This window comes from Engystomops pustulosus, chromosome 9 (assembly GCF_040894005.1).
Source record: "Engystomops pustulosus chromosome 9, aEngPut4.maternal, whole genome shotgun sequence".
Classification (NCBI taxonomy): Eukaryota; Metazoa; Chordata; class Amphibia; order Anura; family Leptodactylidae; genus Engystomops; species Engystomops pustulosus.
Window position 1 is genome coordinate 68710059 of NC_092419.1, and position 12607 is coordinate 68722665.

General features: G+C 45.7%; 47 pseudogenes; all 47 read left to right on the forward strand.

Annotated features, from left to right (window-relative positions):
• Positions 1-196: 196 nt before the first annotated feature.
• On the forward strand, positions 197-315 carry LOC140101213 (5S ribosomal RNA; annotated as a pseudogene).
• Positions 316-385: 70 nt separating this feature from the next.
• LOC140091478 (5S ribosomal RNA) lies at positions 386-504 on the forward strand (annotated as a pseudogene).
• A 70-nt stretch (positions 505-574) lies between these two features.
• On the forward strand, positions 575-693 carry LOC140086134 (5S ribosomal RNA; annotated as a pseudogene).
• Positions 694-763: 70 nt separating this feature from the next.
• Positions 764-882, forward strand: LOC140083584 (5S ribosomal RNA; annotated as a pseudogene).
• Positions 883-952: 70 nt separating this feature from the next.
• On the forward strand, positions 953-1071 carry LOC140097417 (5S ribosomal RNA; annotated as a pseudogene).
• A 70-nt stretch (positions 1072-1141) lies between these two features.
• On the forward strand, positions 1142-1260 carry LOC140101318 (5S ribosomal RNA; annotated as a pseudogene).
• Positions 1261-1330: 70 nt separating this feature from the next.
• Positions 1331-1449, forward strand: LOC140084708 (5S ribosomal RNA; annotated as a pseudogene).
• A 251-nt stretch (positions 1450-1700) lies between these two features.
• Positions 1701-1819, forward strand: LOC140085212 (5S ribosomal RNA; annotated as a pseudogene).
• Positions 1820-1889: 70 nt separating this feature from the next.
• On the forward strand, positions 1890-2008 carry LOC140081119 (5S ribosomal RNA; annotated as a pseudogene).
• A 70-nt stretch (positions 2009-2078) lies between these two features.
• Positions 2079-2197, forward strand: LOC140089326 (5S ribosomal RNA; annotated as a pseudogene).
• A 70-nt stretch (positions 2198-2267) lies between these two features.
• LOC140101319 (5S ribosomal RNA) lies at positions 2268-2386 on the forward strand (annotated as a pseudogene).
• A 70-nt stretch (positions 2387-2456) lies between these two features.
• On the forward strand, positions 2457-2575 carry LOC140091479 (5S ribosomal RNA; annotated as a pseudogene).
• Positions 2576-3023: 448 nt separating this feature from the next.
• LOC140086135 (5S ribosomal RNA) lies at positions 3024-3142 on the forward strand (annotated as a pseudogene).
• Positions 3143-3212: 70 nt separating this feature from the next.
• On the forward strand, positions 3213-3331 carry LOC140085313 (5S ribosomal RNA; annotated as a pseudogene).
• Positions 3332-3779: 448 nt separating this feature from the next.
• LOC140095020 (5S ribosomal RNA) lies at positions 3780-3898 on the forward strand (annotated as a pseudogene).
• Positions 3899-4157: 259 nt separating this feature from the next.
• On the forward strand, positions 4158-4276 carry LOC140081120 (5S ribosomal RNA; annotated as a pseudogene).
• Positions 4277-4527: 251 nt separating this feature from the next.
• Positions 4528-4646, forward strand: LOC140083351 (5S ribosomal RNA; annotated as a pseudogene).
• A 70-nt stretch (positions 4647-4716) lies between these two features.
• LOC140086438 (5S ribosomal RNA) lies at positions 4717-4835 on the forward strand (annotated as a pseudogene).
• Positions 4836-4905: 70 nt separating this feature from the next.
• Positions 4906-5024, forward strand: LOC140081655 (5S ribosomal RNA; annotated as a pseudogene).
• A 70-nt stretch (positions 5025-5094) lies between these two features.
• Positions 5095-5213, forward strand: LOC140081121 (5S ribosomal RNA; annotated as a pseudogene).
• A 70-nt stretch (positions 5214-5283) lies between these two features.
• On the forward strand, positions 5284-5402 carry LOC140101320 (5S ribosomal RNA; annotated as a pseudogene).
• A 70-nt stretch (positions 5403-5472) lies between these two features.
• Positions 5473-5591, forward strand: LOC140091480 (5S ribosomal RNA; annotated as a pseudogene).
• Positions 5592-5661: 70 nt separating this feature from the next.
• LOC140096236 (5S ribosomal RNA) lies at positions 5662-5780 on the forward strand (annotated as a pseudogene).
• Positions 5781-6409: 629 nt separating this feature from the next.
• Positions 6410-6528, forward strand: LOC140081122 (5S ribosomal RNA; annotated as a pseudogene).
• Positions 6529-6779: 251 nt separating this feature from the next.
• LOC140101226 (5S ribosomal RNA) lies at positions 6780-6898 on the forward strand (annotated as a pseudogene).
• A 70-nt stretch (positions 6899-6968) lies between these two features.
• LOC140101822 (5S ribosomal RNA) lies at positions 6969-7087 on the forward strand (annotated as a pseudogene).
• A 259-nt stretch (positions 7088-7346) lies between these two features.
• Positions 7347-7465, forward strand: LOC140081123 (5S ribosomal RNA; annotated as a pseudogene).
• Positions 7466-7535: 70 nt separating this feature from the next.
• LOC140089328 (5S ribosomal RNA) lies at positions 7536-7654 on the forward strand (annotated as a pseudogene).
• A 70-nt stretch (positions 7655-7724) lies between these two features.
• On the forward strand, positions 7725-7843 carry LOC140101321 (5S ribosomal RNA; annotated as a pseudogene).
• A 70-nt stretch (positions 7844-7913) lies between these two features.
• On the forward strand, positions 7914-8032 carry LOC140095445 (5S ribosomal RNA; annotated as a pseudogene).
• A 70-nt stretch (positions 8033-8102) lies between these two features.
• On the forward strand, positions 8103-8221 carry LOC140081124 (5S ribosomal RNA; annotated as a pseudogene).
• Positions 8222-8291: 70 nt separating this feature from the next.
• On the forward strand, positions 8292-8410 carry LOC140086136 (5S ribosomal RNA; annotated as a pseudogene).
• A 70-nt stretch (positions 8411-8480) lies between these two features.
• Positions 8481-8599, forward strand: LOC140083585 (5S ribosomal RNA; annotated as a pseudogene).
• Positions 8600-8669: 70 nt separating this feature from the next.
• Positions 8670-8788, forward strand: LOC140097418 (5S ribosomal RNA; annotated as a pseudogene).
• Positions 8789-8858: 70 nt separating this feature from the next.
• On the forward strand, positions 8859-8977 carry LOC140101322 (5S ribosomal RNA; annotated as a pseudogene).
• A 70-nt stretch (positions 8978-9047) lies between these two features.
• LOC140084709 (5S ribosomal RNA) lies at positions 9048-9166 on the forward strand (annotated as a pseudogene).
• A 251-nt stretch (positions 9167-9417) lies between these two features.
• Positions 9418-9536, forward strand: LOC140085213 (5S ribosomal RNA; annotated as a pseudogene).
• A 70-nt stretch (positions 9537-9606) lies between these two features.
• LOC140081125 (5S ribosomal RNA) lies at positions 9607-9725 on the forward strand (annotated as a pseudogene).
• Positions 9726-9795: 70 nt separating this feature from the next.
• Positions 9796-9914, forward strand: LOC140089329 (5S ribosomal RNA; annotated as a pseudogene).
• Positions 9915-9984: 70 nt separating this feature from the next.
• Positions 9985-10103, forward strand: LOC140101324 (5S ribosomal RNA; annotated as a pseudogene).
• Positions 10104-10173: 70 nt separating this feature from the next.
• On the forward strand, positions 10174-10292 carry LOC140091481 (5S ribosomal RNA; annotated as a pseudogene).
• Positions 10293-10740: 448 nt separating this feature from the next.
• On the forward strand, positions 10741-10859 carry LOC140086137 (5S ribosomal RNA; annotated as a pseudogene).
• Positions 10860-10929: 70 nt separating this feature from the next.
• Positions 10930-11048, forward strand: LOC140085314 (5S ribosomal RNA; annotated as a pseudogene).
• A 448-nt stretch (positions 11049-11496) lies between these two features.
• LOC140095021 (5S ribosomal RNA) lies at positions 11497-11615 on the forward strand (annotated as a pseudogene).
• Positions 11616-11874: 259 nt separating this feature from the next.
• On the forward strand, positions 11875-11993 carry LOC140081126 (5S ribosomal RNA; annotated as a pseudogene).
• A 251-nt stretch (positions 11994-12244) lies between these two features.
• Positions 12245-12363, forward strand: LOC140101239 (5S ribosomal RNA; annotated as a pseudogene).
• A 70-nt stretch (positions 12364-12433) lies between these two features.
• Positions 12434-12552, forward strand: LOC140086439 (5S ribosomal RNA; annotated as a pseudogene).
• The last annotated feature ends 55 nt before the right edge of the window (positions 12553-12607 follow it).

Genomic DNA, 12607 nt, shown 5'->3' on the forward strand with positions numbered 1-12607 from the left:
AATTGAACAGCTGCTGTCAACGGCCATTCTAAGCTGAATATGCCTGCTCTTATCAGATCGCAGCAGCTTAAGGCTTGGCAAGTACCAGCATGGGAGACTGGCTGGGAATCCCAAGTTCCGTTGACCTTTTTGAACCTGAAAATTGTGTTAGTTTCTCTATGAGATAGTAAAAGAAGGTTCAAATTGAACAGCTGCTGTCAACGGCCATTCTAAGCTGAATGTGCCTGCTCTCATCAGATCGCAGCAGCAATGCAGCTTAAGGCTTGGCAAGTACCAGCATGGGAGACTGGCTGGGAATCCCAAGTTCCGTTGACCTTTTTGAACCTGAAAATTGTGTTAGTTTCTCTATGAGATAGTAAAAGAAGGTTCAAACTGAACAGCTGCTGTCAACGGCCATTCTAAGCTGAATGTGCCTGCTCTCGTCAGATCGCAGCAGCAATGCAGCTTAAGGCTTGGCAAGTAACAGCATGGGAGACTGGCTGGGAATCCCAAGTTCCGTTGACCTTTTTGAACCTGAAAATTGTGTTAGTTTCTCTATGAGATAGTAAAAGAAGGTTCAAACTGAACAGCTGCTGTCAACGGCCATTCTAAGCTGAATGTGCCTGCTCTCGTCAGATCGCAGCAGCAATGCAGCTTAAGGCTTGGCAAGTACCAGCATGGGAGACTGGCTGAGAATCCCAAGTTCCGTTGACCTTTTTGAACCTGAAAATTGTGTTAGTTTCTCTATGAGATAGTAAAAGAAGGTTCAAATGGAACAGCTGCTGTCAACGGCCATTCTAAGCTGAATGTGCTTGCTCTCGTCAGATCGCAGCAGCAATGCAGCTTAAGGCTTGGCAAGTACCAGCATGGGAGACTGGCTGGGAATCCCAAGTTCCGTTGACCTTTTTGAACCTGAAAATTGTGTTAGTTTCTCTATGAGATAGTAAAAGAAGGTTCAAACTGAACAGCTGCTGTCAACGGCCATTCTAAGCTGAATGTGCCTGCTCTCGTCAGATCGCAGCAGCATTGCAGCTTAAGGCTTGGCAAGTACCAGCATGGGAGATTGGCTGGGAATCCCAAGTTCCGTTGACCTTTTTGAACCTGAAAATTGTGTTAGTTTCTCTATGAGATAGTAAAAGAAGGTTCAAACTGAACAGCTGCTGTCAACGGCCATTCTAAGCTGAATGTGCCTGCTCTCGTCAGATCGCAGCAGCAATGCAGCTTAAGGCTTGGCAAGTACCAGCATGGGAGACTGGCTGGGAATCCCAAGTTCCGTTGACCTTTTTGAACCTGAAAATTGTGTTAGTTTCTCTATGAGATAGTAAAAGAAGGTTCAAATTGAACAGCTGCTGTCAACGGCTATTCTAAGCTGAATGTGCCTGCTCTCGTCAGATCGCAGCAGCAATGCAGCTTAAGGCTTGGCAAGTACCAGCATGGGAGACTGGCTGGGAATCCCAAGTTCTGTTGACCTTTTTGAACCTGAAAATTGTTAGTTTCTCTGTCAAAGATGGTAAAAGAAGGTTCAAATTGAACAGCTGCTGTCAACGGCCATTCTAAGCTGAATGTGCCTGCTCTTGTCAGATCGCAGCAGCTTAAGGCTTGGCAAGTACCAGCATGGGAGACTGGCTGGGAATCCCAAGTTCTGTTGACCTTTTTGAACCTGAAAATTGTGTTAGTTTCTCTATGAGATAGTAAAAGAAGGTTCAAATTGAACAGCTGCTGTCAACGGCCATTCTAACCTGAATGTGCCTGCTCTCATCAGATCGCAGCAGCAATGCAGCTTAAGGCTTGGCAAGTACCAGCATGGGAGACTGGCTGGGAATCCCAAGTTCCGTTGACCTTTTTGAACCTGAAAATTGTGTTAGTTTCTCTATGAGATAGTAAAAGAAGGTTCAAATTGAACAGCTGCTGTCAACGGCCATTCTAAGCTGAATGTGCCTGCTCTCGTCAGATCGCAGCAGCAATGCAGCTTAAGGCTTGGCAAGTACCAGCATGGGAGACTGGCTGGGAATCCCAAGTTCTGTTGACCTTTTTGAACCTGAAAATTGTGTTAGTTTCTCTATGAGATAGTAAAAGAAGGTTCAAATTGAACAGCTGCTGTCAACGGCCATTCTAAGCTGAATGTGCCTGCTCTCGTCAGATCGCAGCAGCAATGCAGATTAAGGCTTGGCAAGTACCAGCATGGGAGACTGGCTGGGAATCCCAAGTTCTGTTGACCTTTTTGAACCTGAAAATTGTTAGTTTCTCTGTCAAAGATGGTAAAAGAAGGTTCAAATTGAACAGCTGCTGTCAACGGCCATTCTAAGCTGAATGTGCCTGCTCTCGTCAGATCGCAGCAGCAATGCAGCTTAAGGCTTGGCAAGTACCAGCATGGGAGACTGGCTGGGAATCCCAAGTTCCGTTGACCTTTTTGAACCTGAAAATTGTGTTAGTTTCTCTATGAGATAGTAAAAGAAGGTTCAAACTGAACAGCTGCTGTCAACGGCCATTCTAAGCTGAATGTGCCTGCTCTCGTCAGATCGCAGCAGCAATGCAGCTTAAGGCTTGGCAAGTAACAGCATGGGAGACTGGCTGGGAATCCCAAGTTCCGTTGACCTCTTTGAACCTGAAAATTGTGTTAGTTTCTCTATGAGATAGTAAAAGAAGGTTCAAATTGAACAGCTGCTGTCAACGGCCTTTCTAAGCTGAATGTGCCTGCTCTCGTCAGATCGCAGCAGCAATGCAGCTTAAGGCTTGGCAAGTACCAGCATGGGAGACTGGCTCGGAATCCCAAGTTCCGTTAACCTTTTTGAACCTGAAAATTGTGTTAGTTTCTCTATGAGATAGTAAAAGAAGGTTCAAATTGAACAGCTGCTGTCAACGGCCATTCTAAGCTGAATGTGCCTGCTCTCGTCACATCGCAGCAGCAATGCAGCTTAAGGTTTGGCAAGTACCAGCATGGGAGACTGGCTGGGAATACCAAGTTCCGTTGACCTTTTTGAACCTGAAAATTGTGTTAGTTTCTCTATGAGATAGTAAAAGAAGGTTCATACTGACCAGCTGCTGTCAACGGCCATTCTAAGCTGAATGTGCCTGCTCTCGTCAGATCGCAGCAGCAATGCAGCTTAAGGCTTGGCAAGTACCAGCATGGGAGACTGGCTGAGAATCCCAAGTTCCGTTGACCTTTTTGAACCTGAAAATTGTGTTAGTTTCTCTATGAGATAGTAAAAGAAGGTTCAAATTGAACAGCTGCTGTCAACGGCCATTCTAAGCTGAATGTGCTTGCTCTCGTCAGATCGCAGCAGCAATGCAGCTTAAGGCTTGGCAAGTACCAGCATGGGAGACTGGCTGGGAATCCCAAGTTCTGTTGACCTTTTTGAACCTGAAAATTGTTAGTTTCTCTGTCAAAGATGGTAAAAGAAGGTTCAAATTGAACAGCTGCTGTCAAGGGCCATTCTAAGCTGAATGTGCCGGCTCTCGTCAGATCGCAGCAGCAATGCAGCTAAAGGCTTGGCAAGTACCAGCATGGGAGACTGGCTGGGAATCCCAAGTTTCGTTGACCTTTTTGAACCTGAAAATTGTGTTAGTTTCTCTATGAGATAGTAAAAGAAGGTTCAAATTGAACAGCTGCTGTCAACGGCCATTCTAAGCTGAATGTGCGTGCTCTTGTCGGATCACAGCAGCGATGCGGCTTAAGGCTTGGCAAGTACCAGCATGGGAGACTGGCTGCGAATCCCAAGTTCCGTTGACCTTTTTGAACCTGAAAATTGTGTTAGTTTCTCTATGAGATAGTAAAAGAAGGTTCAAACTGAACAGCTGCTGTCAACGGCCATTCTAAGCTGAATGTGCCTTCTCTCGTCAGATCGCAGCAGCAATGCAGCTTAAGGCTTGGCAAGTACCAGCATGGGAGACTGGCTGGGAATCCCAAGTTCCGTTGACCTTTTTGAACCTGAAAATTGTGTTAGTTTCTCTATGAGATAGTAAAAGAAGGTTCAAATTGAACAGCTGCTGTCAACGGCCATTCTAAGCTGAATGTGCGTGCTCTTGTCGGATCACAGCAGCGATGCGGCTTAAGGCTTGGCAAGTACCAGCATGGGAGACTGGCTGTGAATCCCAAGTTCCGTTGACCTTTTTGAACCTGAAAATTGTGTTAGTTTCTCTATGAGATAGTAAAAGAAGGTTCAAACTGAACAGCTGCTGTCAACGGCCATTCTAAGCTGAATGTGCCTGCTCTCGTCAGATCGCAGCAGCAATGCAGCTTAAGGCTTGGCAAGTACCAGCATGGGAGACTGGCTGGGAATCCCAAGTTCTGTTGACCTTTTTGAACCTGAAAATTGTGTTAGTTTCTCTATGAGATAGTAAAAGAAGGTTCAAATTGAACAGCTGCTGTCAACGGCCATTCTAAGCTGAATGTGCCTGCTCTTGTCAGATCGCAGCAGCTTAAGGCTTGGCAAGTACCAGCATGGGAGACTGGCTGGGAATCCCAAGTTCCGTTGACCTTTTTGAACCTGAAAATTGTGTTAGTTTCTCTATGAGATAGTAAAAGAAGGTTCAAATTGAACAGCTGCTGTCAACGGCCATTCTAAGCTGAATGTGCCTGCTCTCATCAGATCGCAGCAGCAATGCAGCTTAAGGCTTGGCAAGTACCAGCATGGGAGACTGGCTCGGAATCCCAAGTTCCGTTGACCTTTTTGAACCTGAAAATTGTGTTAGTTTCTCTATGAGATAGTAAAAGAAGGTTCAAATTGAACAGCTGCTGTCAACGGCCATTCTAAGCTGAATGTGCCTGCTCTCGTCAGATCGCAGCAGCAATCCAGCTTAAGGCTTGGCAAGTACCAGCATGGGAGACTGGCTGGGAATCCCAAGTTCCGTTGACCTTTTTGAACCTGAAAATTGTGTTAGTTTCTCTATGAGATAGTAAAAGAAGGTTCAAACTGAACAGCTGCTGTCAACGGCCATTCTAAGCTGAATGTGCCTGCTCTCGTCAGATCGCAGCAGCAATGCAGCTTAAGGCTTGACAAGTACCAGCATGGGAGACTGGCTGGGAATCCCAAGTTCCGTTGACCTTTTTGAACCTGAAAATTGTGTTAGTTTCTCTATGAGATAGTAAAAGAAGGTTCAAACTGAACAGCTGCTGTCAACGGCCATTCTAAGCTGAATGTGCCTGCTCTCGTCAGATCGCAGCAGCAATGCAGCTTAAGGCTTGGCAAGTACCAGCATGGGAGACTGGCTGGGAATCCCAAGTTCTGTTGACCTTTTTGAACTTAAAAATTGTGTTAGTTTTTCTATGAGATAGTAAAAGAAGGTTCAAATTGAACAGCTGCTGTCAACGGCCATTCTAAGCTGAATGTGCCTGCTCTCGTCAGATCGCAGCAGCAATGCAGCTTAAGGCTTGGCAAGTACCAGCATGGGAGACTGGCTGGGAATCCCAAGTTCCGTTGACCTTTTTGAACCTGAAAATTGTGTTAGTTTCTCTATGAGATAGTAAAAGAAGGTTCAAACTGAACAGCTGCTGTCAACGGCCATTCTAAGCTGAATGTGCCTGCTCTCGTCAGATCGCAGCAGCAATGCAGCTTAAGGCTTGGCAAGTAACAGCATGGGAGACTGGCTGGGAATCCCAAGTTCCGTTGACCTTTTTGAACCTGAAAATTGTGTTAGTTTCTCTATGAGATAGTAAAAGAAGGTTCAAATTGAACAGCTGCTGTCAACGGCCATTCTAAGCTCAATGTGCCTGCTCTCGTCAGATCGCAGCAGCAATGCAGCTTAAGGCTTGGCAAGTACCAGCATGGGAGACTGGCTGGGAATCCCAAGTTCCGTTAACCTTTTTGAACCTGAAAATTGTGTTAGTTTCTCTATGAGATAGTAAAAGAAGGTTCAAATTGAACAGCTGCTGTCAACGGCCATTCTATGCTGAATGTGCCTGCTCTTGTCAGATCGCAGCATCAATGCAGCTTAAGGCTTGGCAAGTACCAGCATGGGAGACTGGCTGGGAATCCCAAGTTCTGTTGACCTTTTTGAACCTGAAAATTGTTAGTTTCTCTGTCAAAGATGGTAAAAGAAGGTTCAAATTGAACAGCTGCTGTCAACGGCCATTCTAAGCTGAATGTGCCTGCTCTTGTCAGATCGCAGCAGCTTAAGGCTTGGCAAGTACCAGCATGGGAGACTGGCTGGGAATCCCATGTTCTGTTGACCTTTTTGAACCTGAAAATTGTGTTAGTTTCTCTATGAGATAGTAAAAGAAGGTTCAAATTGAACAGCTGCTGTCAACGGCCATTCTAAGCTGAATGTGCGTGCTCTTGTCGGATCACAGCAGCGATGCGGCTTAAGGCTTGGCAAGTACCAGCATGGGAGACTGGCTGTGAATCCCAAGTTCCGTTGACCTTTTTGAACCTGAAAATTGTGTTAGTTTCTCTATGAGATAGTAAAAGAAGGTTCAAACTGAACAGCTGCTGTCAACGGCCATTCTAAGCTGAATGTGCCTGCTCTCGTCAGATCGCAGCAGCAATGCAGCTTAAGGCTTGGCAAGTACCAGCATGGGAGACTGGCTGGGAATCCCAAGTTCTGTTGACCTTTTTGAACCTGAAAATTGTGTTAGTTTCTCTATGAGATAGTAAAAGAAGGTTCAAATTGAACAGCTGCTGTCAACGGCCATTCTAAGCTGAATGTGCCTGCTCTTGTCAGATCGCAGCAGCTTAAGGCTTGGCAAGTACCAGCATGGGAGGCTGGCTGGGAATCCCAAGTTCCGTTGAACTTTTTGAACCTGAAAATTGTGTTAGTTTCTCTATGAGATAGTAAAAGAAGGTTCAAATTGAACAGCTGCTGTCAACGGCCATTCTAAGCTGAATGTGCCTGCTCTCATCAGATCGCAGCAGCAATGCAGCTTAAGGCTTGGCAAGTACCAGCATGGGAGACTGGCTGGGAATCCCAAGTTCCGTTGACCTTTTTGAACCTGAAAATTGTGTTAGTTTCTCTATGAGATAGTAAAAGAAGGTTCAAATTGAACAGCTGCTGTCAACGGCCATTCTAAGCTGAATGTGCCTGCTCTCGTCAGATCGCAGCAGCAATGCAGCTTAAGGCTTGGCAAGTACCAGCATAGGAGACTGGCTGGGAATCCCAAGTTCCGTTGACCTTTTTGAACCTGAAAATTGTGTTAGTTTCTCTATGAGATAGTAAAAGAAGGTTCAAATTGAACAGCTGCTGTCAACGGCCATTCTAAGCTGAATGTGCGTGCTCTTGTCGGATCACAGCAGCGATGCGGCTTAAGGCTTGGCAAGTACCAGCATGGGAGACTGGCTGTGAATCCCAAGTTCCGTTGACCTTTTTGAACCTGAAAATTGTGTTAGTTTCTCTATGAGATAGTAAAAGAAGGTTCAAACTGAACAGCTGCTGTCAACGGCCATTCTAAGCTGAATGTGCCTGCTCTCGTCAGATCGCAGCAGCAATGCAGCTTAAGGCTTGGCAAGTACCAGCATGGGAGACTGGCTGGGAATCCCAAGTTCTGTTGACCTTTTTGAACCTGAAAATTGTGTTAGTTTTTCTATGAGATAGTAAAAGAAGGTTCAAATTGAACAGCTGCTGTCAACGGCCATTCTAAGCTGAATGTGCCTGCTCTCGTCAGATCGCAGCAGCAATGCAGATTAAGGCTTGGCAAGTACCAGCATGGGAGACTGGCTGGGAATCCCAAGTTCTGTTGACCTTTTTGAACCTGAAAATTGTTAGTTTCTCTGTCAAAGATGGTAAAAGAAGGTTCAAATTGAACAGCTGCTGTCAACGGCCATTCTAAGCTGAATGTGCCTGCTCTCGTCAGATCGCAGCAGCAATGCAGCTTAAGGCTTGGCAAGTACCAGCATGGGAGACTGGCTGGGAATCCCAAGTTCCGTTGACCTTTTTGAACCTGAAAATTGTGTTAGTTTCTCTATGAGATAGTAAAAGAAGGTTCAAACTGAACAGCTGCTATCAACGGCCATTCTAAGCTGAATGTGCCTGCTCTCGTCAGATCGCAGCAGCAATGCAGCTTAAGGCTTGGCAAGTACCATCATGGGAGACTGGCTGTGAATCCCAAGTTCCGTTGACCTTTTTGAACCTGAAAATTGTGTTAGTTTCTCTATGAGATAGTAAAAGAAGGTTCAAATTGAACAGCTGCTGTCAACGGCCATTCTAAGCTGAATGTGCCTGCTCTCGTCAGATCGCAGCAGCAATGCAGCTTAAGGCTTGGCAAGTACCAGCATGGGAGACTGGCTGGGAATCCCAAGTTCTGTTGACCTTTTTGAACCTGAAAATTGTGTTAGTTTCTCTATGAGATAGTAAAAGAAGGTTCAAATTGAACAGCTGCTGTCAACGGCCATTCTAAGCTGAATGTGCCTGCTCTCGTCAGATCGCAGCAGCAATGCAGCTTAAGGCTTGGCAAGTACCAGCATGGGAGACTGGCTGAGAATCCCAAGTTCCGTTGACCTTTTTGAACCTGAAAATTGTGTTAGTTTCTCTATGAGATAGTAAAAGAAGGTTCAAATGGAACAGCTGCTGTCAACGGCCATTCTAAGCTGAATGTGCTTGCTCTCGTCAGATCGCAGCAGCAATGCAGCTTAAGGCTTGGCAAGTACCAGCATGGGAGACTGGCTGGGAATCCCAAGTTCCGTTGACCTTTTTGAACCTGAAAATTGTGTTAGTTTCTCTATGAGATAGTAAAAGAAGGTTCAAACTGAACAGCTGCTGTCAACGGCCATTCTAAGCTGAATGTGCCTGCTCTCGTCAGATCGCAGCAGCATTGCAGCTTAAGGCTTGGCAAGTACCAGCATGGGAGATTGGCTGGGAATCCCAAGTTCCGTTGACCTTTTTGAACCTGAAAATTGTGTTAGTTTCTCTATGAGATAGTAAAAGAAGGTTCAAACTGAACAGCTGCTGTCAACGGCCATTCTAAGCTGAATGTGCCTGCTCTCGTCAGATCGCAGCAGCAATGCAGCTTAAGGCTTGGCAAGTACCAGCATGGGAGACTGGCTGGGAATCCCAAGTTCCGTTGACCTTTTTGAACCTGAAAATTGTGTTAGTTTCTCTATGAGATAGTAAAAGAAGGTTCAAATTGAACAGCTGCTGTCAACGGCTATTCTAAGCTGAATGTGCCTGCTCTCGTCAGATCGCAGCAGCAATGCAGCTTAAGGCTTGGCAAGTACCAGCATGGGAGACTGGCTGGGAATCCCAAGTTCTGTTGACCTTTTTGAACCTGAAAATTGTTAGTTTCTCTGTCAAAGATGGTAAAAGAAGGTTCAAATTGAACAGCTGCTGTCAACGGCCATTCTAAGCTGAATGTGCCTGCTCTTGTCAGATCGCAGCAGCTTAAGGCTTGGCAAGTACCAGCATGGGAGACTGGCTGGGAATCCCAAGTTCTGTTGACCTTTTTGAACCTGAAAATTGTGTTAGTTTCTCTATGAGATAGTAAAAGAAGGTTCAAATTGAACAGCTGCTGTCAACGGCCATTCTAACCTGAATGTGCCTGCTCTCATCAGATCGCAGCAGCAATGCAGCTTAAGGCTTGGCAAGTACCAGCATGGGAGACTGGCTGGGAATCCCAAGTTCCGTTGACCTTTTTGAACCTGAAAATTGTGTTAGTTTCTCTATGAGATAGTAAAAGAAGGTTCAAATTGAACAGCTGCTGTCAACGGCCATTCTAAGCTGAATGTGCCTGCTCTCGTCAGATCGCAGCAGCAATGCAGCTTAAGGCTTGGCAAGTACCAGCATGGGAGACTGGCTGGGAATCCCAAGTTCTGTTGACCTTTTTGAACCTGAAAATTGTGTTAGTTTCTCTATGAGATAGTAAAAGAAGGTTCAAATTGAACAGCTGCTGTCAACGGCCATTCTAAGCTGAATGTGCCTGCTCTCGTCAGATCGCAGCAGCAATGCAGATTAAGGCTTGGCAAGTACCAGCATGGGAGACTGGCTGGGAATCCCAAGTTCTGTTGACCTTTTTGAACCTGAAAATTGTTAGTTTCTCTGTCAAAGATGGTAAAAGAAGGTTCAAATTGAACAGCTGCTGTCAACGGCCATTCTAAGCTGAATGTGCCTGCTCTCGTCAGATCGCAGCAGCAATGCAGCTTAAGGCTTGGCAAGTACCAGCATGGGAGACTGGCTGGGAATCCCAAGTTCCGTTGACCTTTTTGAACCTGAAAATTGTGTTAGTTTCTCTATGAGATAGTAAAAGAAGGTTCAAACTGAACAGCTGCTGTCAACGGCCATTCTAAGCTGAATGTGCCTGCTCTCGTCAGATCGCAGCAGCAATGCAGCTTAAGGCTTGGCAAGTAACAGCATGGGAGACTGGCTGGGAATCCCAAGTTCCGTTGACCTCTTTGAACCTGAAAATTGTGTTAGTTTCTCTATGAGATAGTAAAAGAAGGTTCAAATTGAACAGCTGCTGTCAACGGCCTTTCTAAGCTGAATGTGCCTGCTCTCGTCAGATCGCAGCAGCAATGCAGCTTAAGGCTTGGCAAGTACCAGCATGGGAGACTGGCTCGGAATCCCAAGTTCCGTTAACCTTTTTGAACCTGAAAATTGTGTTAGTTTCTCTATGAGATAGTAAAAGAAGGTTCAAATTGAACAGCTGCTGTCAACGGCCATTCTAAGCTGAATGTGCCTGCTCTCGTCACATCGCAGCAGCAATGCAGCTTAAGGTTTGGCAAGTACCAGCATGGGAGACTGGCTGGGAATACCAAGTTCCGTTGACCTTTTTGAACCTGAAAATTGTGTTAGTTTCTCTATGAGATAGTAAAAGAAGGTTCATACTGAACAGCTGCTGTCAACGGCCATTCTAAGCTGAATGTGCCTGCTCTCGTCAGATCGCAGCAGCAATGCAGCTTAAGGCTTGGCAAGTACCAGCATGGGAGACTGGCTGAGAATCCCAAGTTCCGTTGACCTTTTTGAACCTGAAAATTGTGTTAGTTTCTCTATGAGATAGTAAAAGAAGGTTCAAATTGAACAGCTGCTGTCAACGGCCATTCTAAGCTGAATGTGCTTGCTCTCGTCAGATCGCAGCAGCAATGCAGCTTAAGGCTTGGCAAGTACCAGCATGGGAGACTGGCTGGGAATCCCAAGTTCTGTTGACCTTTTTGAACCTGAAAATTGTTAGTTTCTCTGTCAAAGATGGTAAAAGAAGGTTCAAATTGAACAGCTGCTGTCAAGGGCCATTCTAAGCTGAATGTGCCGGCTCTCGTCAGATCGCAGCAGCAATGCAGCTAAAGGCTTGGCAAGTACCAGCATGGGAGACTGGCTGGGAATCCCAAGTTTCGTTGACCTTTTTGAACCTGAAAATTGTGTTAGTTTCTCTATGAGATAGTAAAAGAAGGTTCAAATTGAACAGCTGCTGTCAACGGCCATTCTAAGCTGAATGTGCGTGCTCTTGTCGGATCACAGCAGCGATGCGGCTTAAGGCTTGGCAAGTACCAGCATGGGAGACTGGCTGCGAATCCCAAGTTCCGTTGACCTTTTTGAACCTGAAAATTGTGTTAGTTTCTCTATGAGATAGTAAAAGAAGGTTCAAACTGAACAGCTGCTGTCAACGGCCATTCTAAGCTGAATGTGCCTTCTCTCGTCAGATCGCAGCAGCAATGCAGCTTAAGGCTTGGCAAGTACCAGCATGGGAGACTGGCTGGGAATCCCAAGTTCCGTTGACCTTTTTGAACCTGAAAATTGTGTTAGTTTCTCTATGAGATAGTAAAAGAAGGTTCAAATTGAACAGCTGCTGTCAACGGCCATTCTAAGCTGAATGTGCGTGCTCTTGTCGGATCACAGCAGCGATGCGGCTTAAGGCTTGGCAAGTACCAGCATGGGAGACTGGCTGTGAATCCCAAGTTCCGTTGACCTTTTTGAACCTGAAAATTGTGTTAGTTTCTCTATGAGATAGTAAAAGAAGGTTCAAACTGAACAGCTGCTGTCAACGGCCATTCTAAGCTGAATGTGCCTGCTCTCGTCAGATCGCAGCAGCAATGCAGCTTAAGGCTTGGCAAGTACCAGCATGGGAGACTGGCTGGGAATCCCAAGTTCTGTTGACCTTTTTGAACCTGAAAATTGTGTTAGTTTCTCTATGAGATAGTAAAAGAAGGTTCAAATTGAACAGCTGCTGTCAACGGCCATTCTAAGCTGAATGTGCCTGCTCTTGTCAGATCGCAGCAGCTTAAGGCTTGGCAAGTACCAGCATGGGAGACTGGCTGGGAATCCCAAGTTCCGTTGACCTTTTTGAACCTGAAAATTGTGTTAGTTTCTCTATGAGATAGTAAAAGAAGGTTCAAATTGAACAGCTGCTGTCAACGGCCATTCTAAGCTGAATGTGCCTGCTCTCATCAGATCGCAGCAGCAATGCAGCTTAAGGCTTGGCAAGTACCAGCATGGGAGACTGGCTGGGAATCCCAAGTTCCGTTGACCTTTTTGAACCTGAAAATTGTGTTAGTTTCTCTATGAGATAGTAAAAGAAGGTTCAAATTGAACAGCTGCTGTCAACGGCCATTCTAAGCTGAATGTGCCTGCTCTCGTCAGATCGCAGCAGCAATCCAGCTTAAGGCTTGGCAAGTACCAGCATGGGAGACTGGCTGGGAATCCCAAGTTCCGTTGACCTTTTTGAACCTGAAAATTGTGTTAGTTTCTCTATGAGATAGTAAAAGAAGGTTCA